General features: G+C 45.5%; 1 long non-coding RNA gene across 1 annotated transcript; it reads left to right on the top strand.

Annotated features, from left to right (window-relative positions):
* The first annotated feature begins 1,213 nt into the window (after positions 1 to 1,213).
* LOC116100864 lies at positions 1,214 to 10,478 on the top strand. Its single transcript, XR_004122698.1, has 4 exons — positions 1,214 to 1,323; positions 4,519 to 4,582; positions 6,236 to 6,349; positions 10,449 to 10,478. It is a non-coding gene; the product is annotated as an uncharacterized LOC116100864 (long non-coding RNA).
* Positions 10,479 to 12,668: the final 2,190 nt, after the last annotated feature.

Here is a 12,668-nt window from a genome sequence, read left to right as displayed (position 1 = left end):
GAAGTGGACTGGTCACGGGTCAGTTATGTAGCTCAGAGTTTGTGCTCTGCCTGGGATTCTTTAGCATTCTCTGTCCTGACATGTAGGAGGAGGGTGGATGGGGAGCAGAGGCCCTCCAGCCTTGCCAGCAGGCTTCTCTCATACACTAATCTCAGTGGCTCCCTCTCTCTCTCAACACTCTACCTTCCTGCCACTCTGAGAGAAGTCCATTATGATACTTTCTTTATGAGTGGAGAAAAGGGATGGAGAGTAGGTACTAGGCCAGGTCCTCTCAAGGTCTGTGTGCTCCTTTGCTGCCAATGCCTGGACTACTTGCTGCCTGACTCTACCTGCGGGTGGGGGTTGGAGATAAGAATCAACGCATAGCCTTAGGGAACAGGTGAGAAACATTGAGGCAAGCTCACCTGAATGCTGCTGCAAGCTCCTTTAATACCCTCCACCAGTATCCCATTGGTCCCAAGAAGGCATCTCTTCTAAATAGCAGCTCCTGAGTGCCTGGCATTGTCTGCATCAGCAATCCTTGGTCTCTCAGGCAGGAGATAACCTTTGCGGCTGCCTCCTCCCACCCCCATTTATGCCATTTCTCCTACACTTCCTAAAACACTTAGTGTGACTCTCCAAATGACACTGTCTTGGAAACCCATTTCCTGGGCAAAAGGGAAAGGTCACTAGCAGGTAGAAATGGAAAAGCTCCTAATAAAGGACACTTTAAAACACTCCTCCAAGGTCTCCACTTGATAGACTCGCTTGTGAGGGTCCACACACGAATGCACGGTCACATCTGTAAGGAAGGTCTTCCATCAACCTAAGACTGACACACACAGTGTCTCTTGTTTAGTTGCTGGCTTTTTCCAGATTTGTAAATATTCAGAGCAGGTAGAACTAACAAGGAACAAACGCCATCTAATTTGAACTTGAACTCTGCCTCACAGACCAATGCTCTAGCCAGTCCAGGAGGAAAAACAATTATTACACTTGAGCTGGCACAGTCCCCAGCTGATGAACCACTGTCAAATCACAATGCTTTTCTGGCAAAGAAATTGCAGGGGGTTGGGGGGGGGAAGAAAATCAATTTTGTTAAAAATAAACAAACTATAATTCTACTTTCCTGATCAGAGAATATTCCCCAGACAACTGAGTTATGGCCCAGCATTCTAGATCCCAGAAATGATTCCAGAATCACCTTTACAAGGCACTATCAGATGCCAAGCACCTTCACGAGGTATCCAAGGCCTTCTGATATTCACCCCAGCCGATCTAGCCTCTCCTCATCTCCTGGCCCTTGCCTCAGTGAAGCCTTGGAGTCAGCCATCATGAGTCCCAGTAAGCACAGTGTTAGGCTGGAACCCCTGCTCATCCCTTGTACAAGCTAGATAATTCCATCTGCCCTCCCACATAGAAAAAAACCCTACACCCCCAGAGAAAATTCTGAGCTAGCATGTCATCACTCTTTGTCTCCATGTTTCTGGCAACCCACCCAAGAGTGCCCATGTATGGGCACAATCCTAGCTCCTAGCTGGCATTATTCCTTGACAAAGCTCCTATAAAACCCTGTTGCTTTACCCCAGATGTGTGACCTCATTGACCTCCACCTGTGAGATCAGTGAGAACGGCCTCCTTAAACCTGCCTTCATCTACTTTTAATCTGGTCTGGCCTGGCCTATATCTGTGTCACCAAGGGAGAGAAAAGGCCCATCAGACACTATACGTTTTCTGGTCACTCTTCAAGGCTGGGTGCAACCACACTGCCTCAAGGATGTTCCTTTTGTGGGGTCCCCGTAGAATCCGGGGTATCACTGCTTCAACCATGCACATGCTACAAGAATCACACATGTTTCTTTCCTAAACTAGCCCTTACGGGACACTTAGAGTGGACAAGACATGACATTCTAGAATAGTCCCATGGAGTGGGTACAACTCTTGAAAAGTATTTGCATGTATGTGTTCATGTGCGTGAATACTGGCAGGTGCCATGGTGCACATCTGGAGGTCAGAGGAAAATCTTAGGTGTTGGTTCTTGTTCTCCACCTTGATTGAGACAGGCCACTTACTTGCTAGCTGGCTCACTAGCTTCCAAAGAGTCTCCTGTCCCTGCCTTCTATATCAGTGTGTGAATGTTAAGATTAAAACATGCTACAGCTTTAAGAGAGTCTGGGGATCAAAACTCAGGCTTTCAGACCTAGGAGCTAGCACTTCAGTAGTTATAATTCTTATATTTACATTTTTACAAATATGGAAATTAAGAGGCAAATAAAAGGCAAGTTGTTCAATGTTTCTAGTTGTATATGGTGGAGCCAGGATTTAAATACAAGCATCCAAACTGCAGATTCTGTGAGTCCAACAGTCAACTGCATTTTCCCATCTTTTATAAAACAATGGGGCCCAGCACCTCATGCACAGATGTGCTTAATAAATGCAAGCTGAGAAAACTAACGCATGAAACCTATTTCTTGGCTCCCAGTGGCCTTGAGCTGCAGAAATGCAACATCTGCTTTCCTGACACAGCTGCCAGTGCTGTAAGTCCCTGGATGCAGGCAGGGAAGACATCGATCCTGGCTTCTAGGCTCTGTGCCTCCGTTTTCATCCAGATACCTGGGTCTGGTCAGACACAGGTACCCCTGCTCTTTGAAAGAATGTCCATTTCCGCTAAAACAGGTAAATTGCTTCAGGGAATGACAGGTTGAAGATAGAAACTGTTCTTTCAGACCAGAGTGAGTTCGTTGGAAAAAACTGATTTCACGCTTAGCTGAGTCTGATTGTCCTTGAACACCAGAGCGCATTATCTGCCTGCTTGTGCTAGTTAAGTGCCAGGGCTGCTAGGACCAAGGTGCAGGATGCGGCTGGCCCCATGGGGAAGATAGGGAAAGCAGAGCCCCCAGCAGGAAGTTTTTCTGCCTCTAGGGCCGCTTTCACTGGCCCCTCATCACCAGCCTCTCCTTTTCTGCAGACTTCAGCCCCGTCTTCCCAGTTTCTTTCCTTGGGGCCTTTTGTCCTTGGTGGTCTCCTAGGTGCCTCCGTTTTAACATACGGGGCAGGGAACTTTCAAGTAGCCAATCCTCAAGACTAGTTCATCCTCTGTTATGGATTTCCTGGTCCTCTCTGGGTTCCTTTAAGGTTGACATCCCAACATTACAGGTGACTTCTGACCCCCCTGCACAGGATGACAGAACACACAGCAAACAAATAGGAGGAGCGAATACCAGGGCTTTCTAAAGAACTGTCAGAGACCCTGTCCCTGCAGAGGGCAAGCCGCTGACACAGGGCACAGCTGAAGCGGGCGACTGACCCAGGCAACAGCATGTGTGGCCAAGAGCAGCAAAAGAAGATGAAATCAAATCCAGGTGCCCTCCTGGTCAACCCAGGGGTTAAGTAAATCAGAGAACTAAGGTAGTGGTGAGCAGGAAGCCGGAGAACCTGAAGAAAAACAATCAAACACAAACCATCACACTTTGCAAGGAGGCCCTCTGACAAAGGAGGAAGGGGGCTGTGACATACCGAAGGGAAAGTGTATCGCTAAGCTTTTTGGAGAAAGTTTTGGATTATTGGTTAGCATCCCTTAAGGGGTCTTGGATAGGCAAATGGCCCTGAGGGTGTGGGAAGACTGGGGTAGGGGAGGCTCTGTCTCTGTTAATAAGAATGTGATTCTTATTAAGTTAATAAGAATGTGATGCTTAGGGTAGAGCTGGTCTCAGGAGCAGAGAAGATTGTCAAGGAAGAAAACCCTGACAGCCTGGCCTCCTGAGGAACCCACCAAGACAAGAGTTCCCACAGCAGGGAATGTCTATAAGCTCTTTAGGATCGAGGCCTGGGGTTGCTAATGTAATATGTTAAAATATACCTGGTACCCAAACTTCCAGGAAAACCAACTCTGTAGGAGGCCTTGGGGTAGCAGTAATACAGAGAGAAATCAAGACCAGTGGGATGGTGCCGAAAATGAGACAGGTGCTGCCAAGTATTGGGTGGGGATGGGGGTGAGTCAGTTACAGAGCATGGAGCAAGGTCCAGGAAAGATGTGAGATGGAACACTAGGAGGATGCTGTCTTCCTCCCCATACACGGCATGGCCTTGTGTTGTTTTTTCTATTTCTCTAAAAGAGGTGAGTTGGATGACTCTAGACTGTAGGCAACTGACATCTGCATGTACTGCCCAGTAAAAGGAGGCTTGGAGCTGAGATCATTTTGAGAGGTTAGGCTTAGAGGAGATATTAAAATTGGGCATCTGAAGCCAAAGAAAAGCTGGGGAGAGCTCTATGGATGACCCTGGTCTGAACAGATGTGAGGCAAAATAGAGTAGAAAAGAGGTCCCAGAAATCTGGCAGAGAATGGAGTCCATACTGCAAGGATGAGCGATAACTCATCATGCTATGGTCTACCTGGCATGACTGTTTCTAAGGTTCCAAAGAAGGGAGGTTATGAGAGAAATAGCCAGGGATGTGTAACTAGCTTCTGCACATTGGTCCCAGGGACTGATGGAGCCAAGACCTGACAAACTCTGACTGGCCATGCTCTGTCGTTCTAGGGTCCCTAAAGCTTCCAGCAAAGTCCAGTTCCTGGATGAACTGATGCTTCTCCTGGAGGCCCAGGTATCAGCCTCAGTTAGACACCATATTTTCTTTCAAATAGCTTGCTTCCTTCTTGTCTTTCCAATGCTACCTTCTTTCCTGGTCTCTCATGGGCCTGTTGTCTCCTCCTCAAGGGCAGATGGCAGGCTTTCCTTCAACGGTTGGATACATGCCAGCAAGCACTTTGTAAAGCTTTCTAAAGGAATTGTTTCCAGTTAAGGTCCAAATCCATATACTCTACAGGGTCCTCCACACACACTTTCTAGTTTCTTAAAGTAGCTGTAGTTCTTTTCTGTATGGTGTATGCAGATATGTGCAGGTGTATGTAGGTGTGTGCATGTGCATGTGTATGCATGTGTGTGCATGTGTGTACATGTGTGTACATGTTCAGGTGCATGTACCCATGTGTGTACCTGTGAAGACCTGAGATAGGCAAGAGGTGTGATCCCCATTGTTCTCTACCTCATTTTTCACAACAGGGTCTTTCACTGAACCAGGGTCTCCCACTAACTGGCTGGCCAACAAGCCGCAGGGATCTTCCTGTCCTCACCCCAGAGCTCTCGGATACCATCATGTCTAGATTTTTACATAGATCCTAGGGGTCTGCAATTAGGTCCTCATATTTGCACTGAACACTCTCCCTAGCCCTGGTTCTAGTTCCTTTTCACACACACACACACACACACACACACACACACACAGAGGATGCTCACCAAAGCTTTGCACTCATGTTTAAATGTAAAGCTTGCTAACATCTTTCCCTAAGTCCTGCTGCCTTCTATAGCTGTGGTGGATCTGGGCAGCAGGAAGCCCTGAGACCTGGCAGTTGGCACATAGGTGTTTAAAGCTCAGACTTTCCCTTCCCGGTGCTCCTTAGAAGTAGTTCTCTCAATCTCCTTTTCTCTGTGTTCGCTCTCCTTCCCCTTCCAACACAGTCTTGTACAATGGCAGACACTGTAATTAGCCATGCCAATAGCTTGTTTCAAGCAATCCTCACACTACACTCTGGGATGGGACCAATATCTCCATATCATTTCAGTTGAGAGGACTTCTGGTTTCAGATTCCAAGACTAGGAAGCAGCTGTGCACTTTGATCCCAAAGTCTCTAAGCTTTCTGTTGCCCTGGATGCCTTATGTGGGCGGGGCTCATTGGACCCATCTCCCTAGGCATGTATACCTCTAGTGTCTATAGAGAGCCCTGCTGTCAGTGGGTTCTACTCCTTTCCCTTTAATTGTAACCTGCTGCCTTGAACTCCTTTCATATGCCCAACTGTGCTTATTGGAAACCTTGACTGATCCCTTCCAGAGTATTGATTCTGTATCTGCCTCCACCACTAACTGTCTCCTGGGAAGACAAGGACTGAGTCTGACTGACCTGTGTTACCTGCTGTCTTACTTAACATTTCTATTGCTGTAATAAAGCACCATGACCAAGAAGCTTTTAGAAGAAAGAGTTTGGTTTACAGTTCCAACAAGTTAGAGTCAATGATAATGGAGAGAGGTGACAGGCAGCAGGCTTGGTAGCTAGAGCAACAGCTAAGGCTCCCAACTTGAACCCCAACACAAAGCAGAGAGTGCAAACTCAAAATGGCATGGGTCTTTAAGCTCTCAAAGTCTGCTTCTTGTCACATTCTTCCTCCAATAAGACCATAACTTCTAAGCCTCCCCAAACAGTGCCACCAAATGGGGACCGACTACTCAAAGGCCTGATACCGCAGAAGACATTTCATTCAAACCACCACACCGACAGAATGTATAATCCAGAGACTGGGGCACCAAAGATACTGGGTAAGTGGTTTTGAGTTAAGGACAACGGTGGAGTGTAGAACACAAGCCCCATGGTCAGACAACTGGTTTTCTTCTCTCCCATCTGGCTTTACCACCTTGATCTGGCTCACTTTTATGAACATTAGCTTTAATACAGCAAGAGGATGGTCTGAAGCATGTACATAATAGATTCTCATGCTGCTATCACAGACCAGGTGCTGGATGGATGCTGACCTCTATTATTGTTGTTGATGGTTTGTTGATATTGAGTAGTGGTACCTATCCTGACTCTGACACAGTTCCCAAAGGCTCCCACAAGAAGCAGGAGTGCCTACCTTCCACTTGTATCTGAACATGTATTATTAATTGTACCTTTTTGTTAAAATCCAGCCCATCATCCACGTGCTACAATCCACTGGAATAATAATGATAACTAGCATGAATTAGTCATGGATTATTTGACAGATGCAATCCAAAGCATTCCATGTACATTAATTCACTGGATCCTTGCTGCCAATAAGTCAAGTAAATTAAGACAACACAGTAGACATGCCCTTGCTCATGTACTGAGTCACCTGCCCATAGTGTTAAGCAGTAAATAACCATGCTTCACATCAGATTTTGGAGGGAGCCTAGTTGCTGCCCCTGTGTTACCATGAGTATACCATTTCAGTACAATGTAGGTAACTTTGGGAGCCACCTAGTTAGCATCTGGGTTTGTTTGCTGCCTAGAACAGTAAGCTTTGGATGAGATCAATACCTGCGCTAAGGTATTTCCTTAATCCTGTGAACAACCACCCAGGGCTATAAAGTGTGAGAGTTCCTTGACTGGGGTGTCCTCATGCACACACAGCAGGAAATTCTCATAGGTCAAGATTCTCATTTGTCTTTGTGACTCCTTTACATAGCATCTTGCCCAATACAACGAACACATCCTTGGCATTATTGGGACAGATCTCTATGGGCTATACTGAGAACTTAGTAGAAAATAGTGTTTGCAGTCAATGTCTCCTAAGATGTTAGATGACTTTCATGTAAATCCCATCACTATTGTTATTGCTATTGCCATCTCAAAAAAAAAAAACAATACAACTCTCAGAGGCATTACTGAATAATTTCCAACCAGGTATGCTGGAACATCACTGTGACTTCAGCACTTAGAAGGTTGAGGTTGGAAAACAGATGATTTGAAGCCAGCCTGGGCTGCATAGCAAGACTCTGTCTCAAAACCAAATATTGACTTTCCGCACCACTGAAAACAGGAAGTGGAATGAAAGTCATTGTTTTTCCTCTTTCTTACTCACCCTAGAGGTCTCATCAGGTTTCTTAGGAAGAAGCCAAACTGTATTTGAAGACATTCCTATGGTTAGAATTCTGTTTTTCTTGCTAAAACTAGAGGTGGGGCAGCCTAGTATCCCACCCCTGCCGCTCACCTGCCTATTTGCTACAGAGCCCTGCTTAGAGCCCAGGCATTCATTCCTTGACTTTGGTCTATAAACAAACCTCAAAGCATGGCCAACCAGTATGGGTATTTGTATAGAGCAGCTGAAGAGACATTCTCAGGCCAAGTGACAACAGCTGGGGGTTTGTCAGAATGATCAGTCCTCTGGGAAAAGGCTCGGCTTAGCCCAGCAAACATGGCCCTGACCTGGGCTTGACCTCTGGGTAACACGTGTCCTTTTCGGTGGGAAAACAAATAGTCCTCTTGTCTGGAATGTGCACCCCTTCTCTTGTGGAACATGGGAAAAAGCCAGCAATTGTGTATGGGGACAAGCCTGTCTGCAAGCTGTCCCTGGAGGATGTGGACAGGCCTGCTTCCTGTCAGCAGGTCAATACTGCCATTGTTTCCCCTGATGGGTAATGCTTGTCACTCAACCCGTCGGAATTCAGGCCCTTGATTTTAGAATGAGCCAAGACCACTCACTATTCACAGGTTTTTTGAAGGGAAAGAGGGTAGAGAATATACATTTGTCTAGAAAATGTTGGTGCTGCTTGGCTCTTGGGGAGACTATGGACAGGTATAGGATCCGGGTCAGAATAATACAATAGTCACCTCAGACAGTGACCATTGAAACCCACCCTAGGTCCTCTAAGGAGCAGGTGAAAGGCAGGGCCTTGAATGAAAAGTAGGAAGCTGTCCTGAGTGGCAGTGAGCCTACTGAGCAGGTGCTAAGGCCACGCTTTCTTTCCCTGTGTTCTGCTTCTAAACCTCTATGACTGGAGGAGGAGGTATCAGTGCCTATACTCAGCATTAAATGCAACTATTTGATGAAGGGGCCGGGATCTACTCCATCACTCCTTTGCTGTGTTCTGCTGAGCTTAAAAGCTCCGTGCACTGGGGAAGAAAGCCTTCTGCCAGGATCTGATAACTGTGTGGTTGGGATTGTGCCAATGCCTCCTCTTCCTGTCCTGACTCCCCATCCACAAACATCTTAATGGCTGCGAGTATCTACCTCTCCTATGACCTCTTCCCAGGGCTAACTACTGCCTACCTCCCTCCATACCATCCACACTACTGGACACACATCCTACTGCCCACACCAGAAATGTAGGTCTTTTTACAAACTTTTCTTGGCCAATTCTCTCAAGATCCAGGTAATTGACAGATCCTTCCACATCCCCTTAACCATCCTCCTCCATTCCTTATCTATAAAGTCATTTTTAGCTCCCCTCTCTCTTTAATGATTAAGAATCCTTAGGACAGGTCTATCTGACTCTGAGCTCTTTCCATCCAGCACAGTGCCCATCCAGGATACCAACCACAAAGTGATGTCAGGAAGGCTTACATCCAGAGTTATGGCTCCAACCAAGAGCTTCAATACAGTGTAAAAACTCTTCCATGACCTTGGACAGCTGCAGGCTAATCACAACTTAATTTCCCAAGTGAAAGAAAAGTTCAAGATAGGTCCTTAGCTGGGCAGTGGTGGCACATGCCTTTAATCCCAGCACTTGGGAGGCAGAGGCAGGTGAATTTCTGAGTTTGAGGCCAGCCTGGTCTACAGAGTGAGTTCCAGGACAGCCAGGGCTACACAGAGAAACCCTGTCTCGAAAAACAAAAACAAACAAACAAAAAAGATAGGTCTTTAGTTCTCTCTCTCTCTCTCTCTCTCTCTCTCTCTCTCTCCACACACACACACACACACACACACACACACACACACACACACTATGTGATCATCCAAAGATGAGCACCTCCCCTAGCATCCTTATTCAAGCATGTGAGAACCAGTTCAGATACCTTCTTTATTCTTCAGGCTCTGAAATTCAGGAACAGTTCATTGTGTTTTACTCTGCAGTGACTTCATTTTCTATTTGGGTCCTTTTATTGTCTCTGTTTCCAGAGAAGTCAGGTGTTCAAAAGAAAGCTCAGGATAGAATTCAGGTGATTCCTGGCCAAAGAGAGAGCAGCCAACAGCTCAGACATAGGCATTTCTTAGAGGTGGCCCTCAGCAGGAGCCTGCTCTGACCAACAGACAGCAGTTAGTTAGCATTTCAACCCAAGAGCTCCAAGCAGACAGTTGGTTCTCTGGAGCAGTGGGAGGAATTGATGAGATGGAAGAGGAACAACATTTTGTAACAAACCTAGCAGATGCCCTTGCCCCAGGGGAAAGACTTGGACATGAAGCTGTCAGAATGATGACTTGGTCAACTGAACATAGCAGCTTTCTGGTTTTCGGGGGAAGGCTTGTGCTGCTTGCTAGGGGAAGGCAAGTAAGAAAGGGTCCAGAGACTCACACATAGGGAGTTAAGCTAGGCAGTCCATGCACCACTTTTAATTGCAAAACCCAAGGTGCCAGTTTCATTCTAGTTTGCAAATACATCACATGATACCTGTGTACTACACATACTAGGTTTTCTGTAGATGTGTCTGATTTAATCATTTCATTTCAGAAACATCCTAAAGTAGGGGTAAGGACTGGGGGAGACAAACAGAAAATATAGGTGACAGGCAATGCCTAAAATGAGTACCCACAGAGGGATGGCAGTTAAAGACCAGAAATACTGAGATCCACGAACAGCTACTCTCAGTGATATTTCTAGGTGAGAGTTGAGTAGATCTTTGAAATGATTAAAAATTAATATTCAAACTGCTGAAATGCTCTTTCTTTTTTTCCCCAAGGAAATTCTCTTAATATTCTTCAGGGGAGATGTCTCCACTCCTGAGACTGGGTAAGATGGGGTTATTGTGCAAACTCATCATATCCATGCTTCCCTCATAATTTTTAATCACTCATCTGTAAATTTCCTCATGTATCTAATTTTGAGTCTCCCACTAGACTATACATTCAGGGAGTGAAGAAGCAGATGGACTTTTCCCTGCTTTATCTCCTGAATCATTAACTAGGGCACAATCTAAATTCAGATGGACTGATGATAGTGGTGGACATCGTAGTAGTCAGGGGAAAAGATTTGGATGTGAGTGGGGAACAGAGCAGTCCAAAGATTGAAAGTCCAAATGAGAATGGAGAATAAGGATGCAATGGTCCTTCATATCTGATAATGACACAGTATTATCTGAACATAATGGGAAGCATGGAATTGAGACTTTAAGAGATGCAACTACTGGTGATGACAAGGATGCCTCCTGGGAGTGGGACATGAAAGCAGAAGAAATTCCTCAGGGGAGATAAGCAGCCGAGTATTAAAACTAGTTCTTAATGAATTAATGAAGCAGCATCTACTTCATTAATGTGGATAGTAATTAAATTTTTGTTAATGTTAGGATGGTGTGGAGAGCTGCAGCCTTCAGTAAATGATGAAAACACAAGGAGTTCCATGGATGGTAATGACAAGGAGAGGTTGGAAGCAGATAGCACAGTCTGATGAGATCTACTTCCTCCATCTCTCTCTCTTTTTTTTTTTTACAACAAATATTGACTAACTGTATTCTATAAATGAAGTCCAACACATGTTATAAATAATACAAATAAGAGTGAAATGTTATCCCTCTTCAAGAAGTTATAAGTGTAAGTAACACAGAAAGACATTTATAGATTCAAGCATTATTGATGATCTTAGTCTGTGCCAAGCATAATGCTAAGCCTTTAAGGACACAAAGACTTTTGGACCTTGCTTCAAGGAGTGTATGATATGAGGAGAGAAACAGACAACAGAGAGATGCTTATGGTCCACACAGATGAATGAGGGTGTGAAAGAATATTAGGAAAAAACTTAGAATACCCACAATACAACTTACAGACCATATGAAGCTCAAGAAGAAGGTAGACTAAAGTATGGATGCTTCAGTCCTATTTAGAAGGGGAAACAAAATGATCATGGGAGATAGAGCGTGGGAGAGACTTGGAAGGAAGAAAGGAGGGGAAGAGGGAAAAGGGGGGGGCAGGATCAGGTGTGGGAGGAGACAGGTGAGATGTACAAAGGGTCAGGAAATTGCACAGAGGTATGTAGCAATGGGGGATGAGGAACTGGGTGTAGCCAGCAGAAAGTCCTAGATGCCAGGAAAGCAACAGGCTTCCAGGACCCAGTGGAGATGACATTAGCTGAAATACCCAAAAAGGGGGAGAGAGAACCTGTAGAGACCATATAGGCACTGCCTCTGGTTGAGGGATGGGGCCACCCACCCTTCTCAAAAAATTTAACCCAGAATTGCTCCAGTCTAAAGGAAATACAGGGATGAAAAGTGGAGCAGAGACTGAAGGAAAAGTCATCCAGAGACTGCCCCACTTGGGGATCCATCCCATATGCAACTACCAGCTTTGCAGACTGAGTAGCTGCCAGGTTCTAAGCATCTCCAGCCTTCAGCTTTTCATCATTGGACCTGCTCAGCCCTACTATTTAAGCCCTCGGGTAAATATCTTTTTGTACATAACCTGTTGGCTCTCTTCCCTAGACCACTCTGTCTGTGACTTAGAAGTCCTGTATTGTTAGACCCAAGGGGAGCTGTGAGCAGTTACAAGAGACTAAGCTGGAAAGAGAAGCAGGTACTAGATCCTGGTTATTTCTGACAGATGAAGAGTCCCGTTTCATCCAGCGGAAGGTGTGGAAACTGAAATAGGAATGACGTGAGGCTGGAGCCTTAATAGTAAATGATGAGCTCGAACACAAGACTCAACTTAACCCAGCTTGAATTTATCGGTCACATAACTAAAAAATCCAAGAGCAAGGCGGACTGTCACCTGATCTTGTTAGAAGGCTTAAATCATGATGTCAGGATGGTGGCTTTTCTCCATTTGTTATTCCCTTTCTGCTGAATGTGGCTTTCACTCTCCAGCTTCTAAGGTTCACGGCCCTGTATTTATATCTACATAGTATTGTATATAAGCCCAAGAGGAAGATAAATCTTTCTTTCCAACAGTTCTCACACACTTTCCAAGACACT

The sequence above is a fragment of the Mastomys coucha genome, unplaced genomic scaffold (genome assembly GCF_008632895.1).
Source record: "Mastomys coucha isolate ucsf_1 unplaced genomic scaffold, UCSF_Mcou_1 pScaffold21, whole genome shotgun sequence".
Taxonomy (NCBI): Eukaryota; Metazoa; Chordata; class Mammalia; order Rodentia; family Muridae; genus Mastomys; species Mastomys coucha.
The sequence above is the reverse complement of the archived record's forward strand: the minus strand, read 5'-3'. Positions and strand labels throughout refer to the sequence as shown.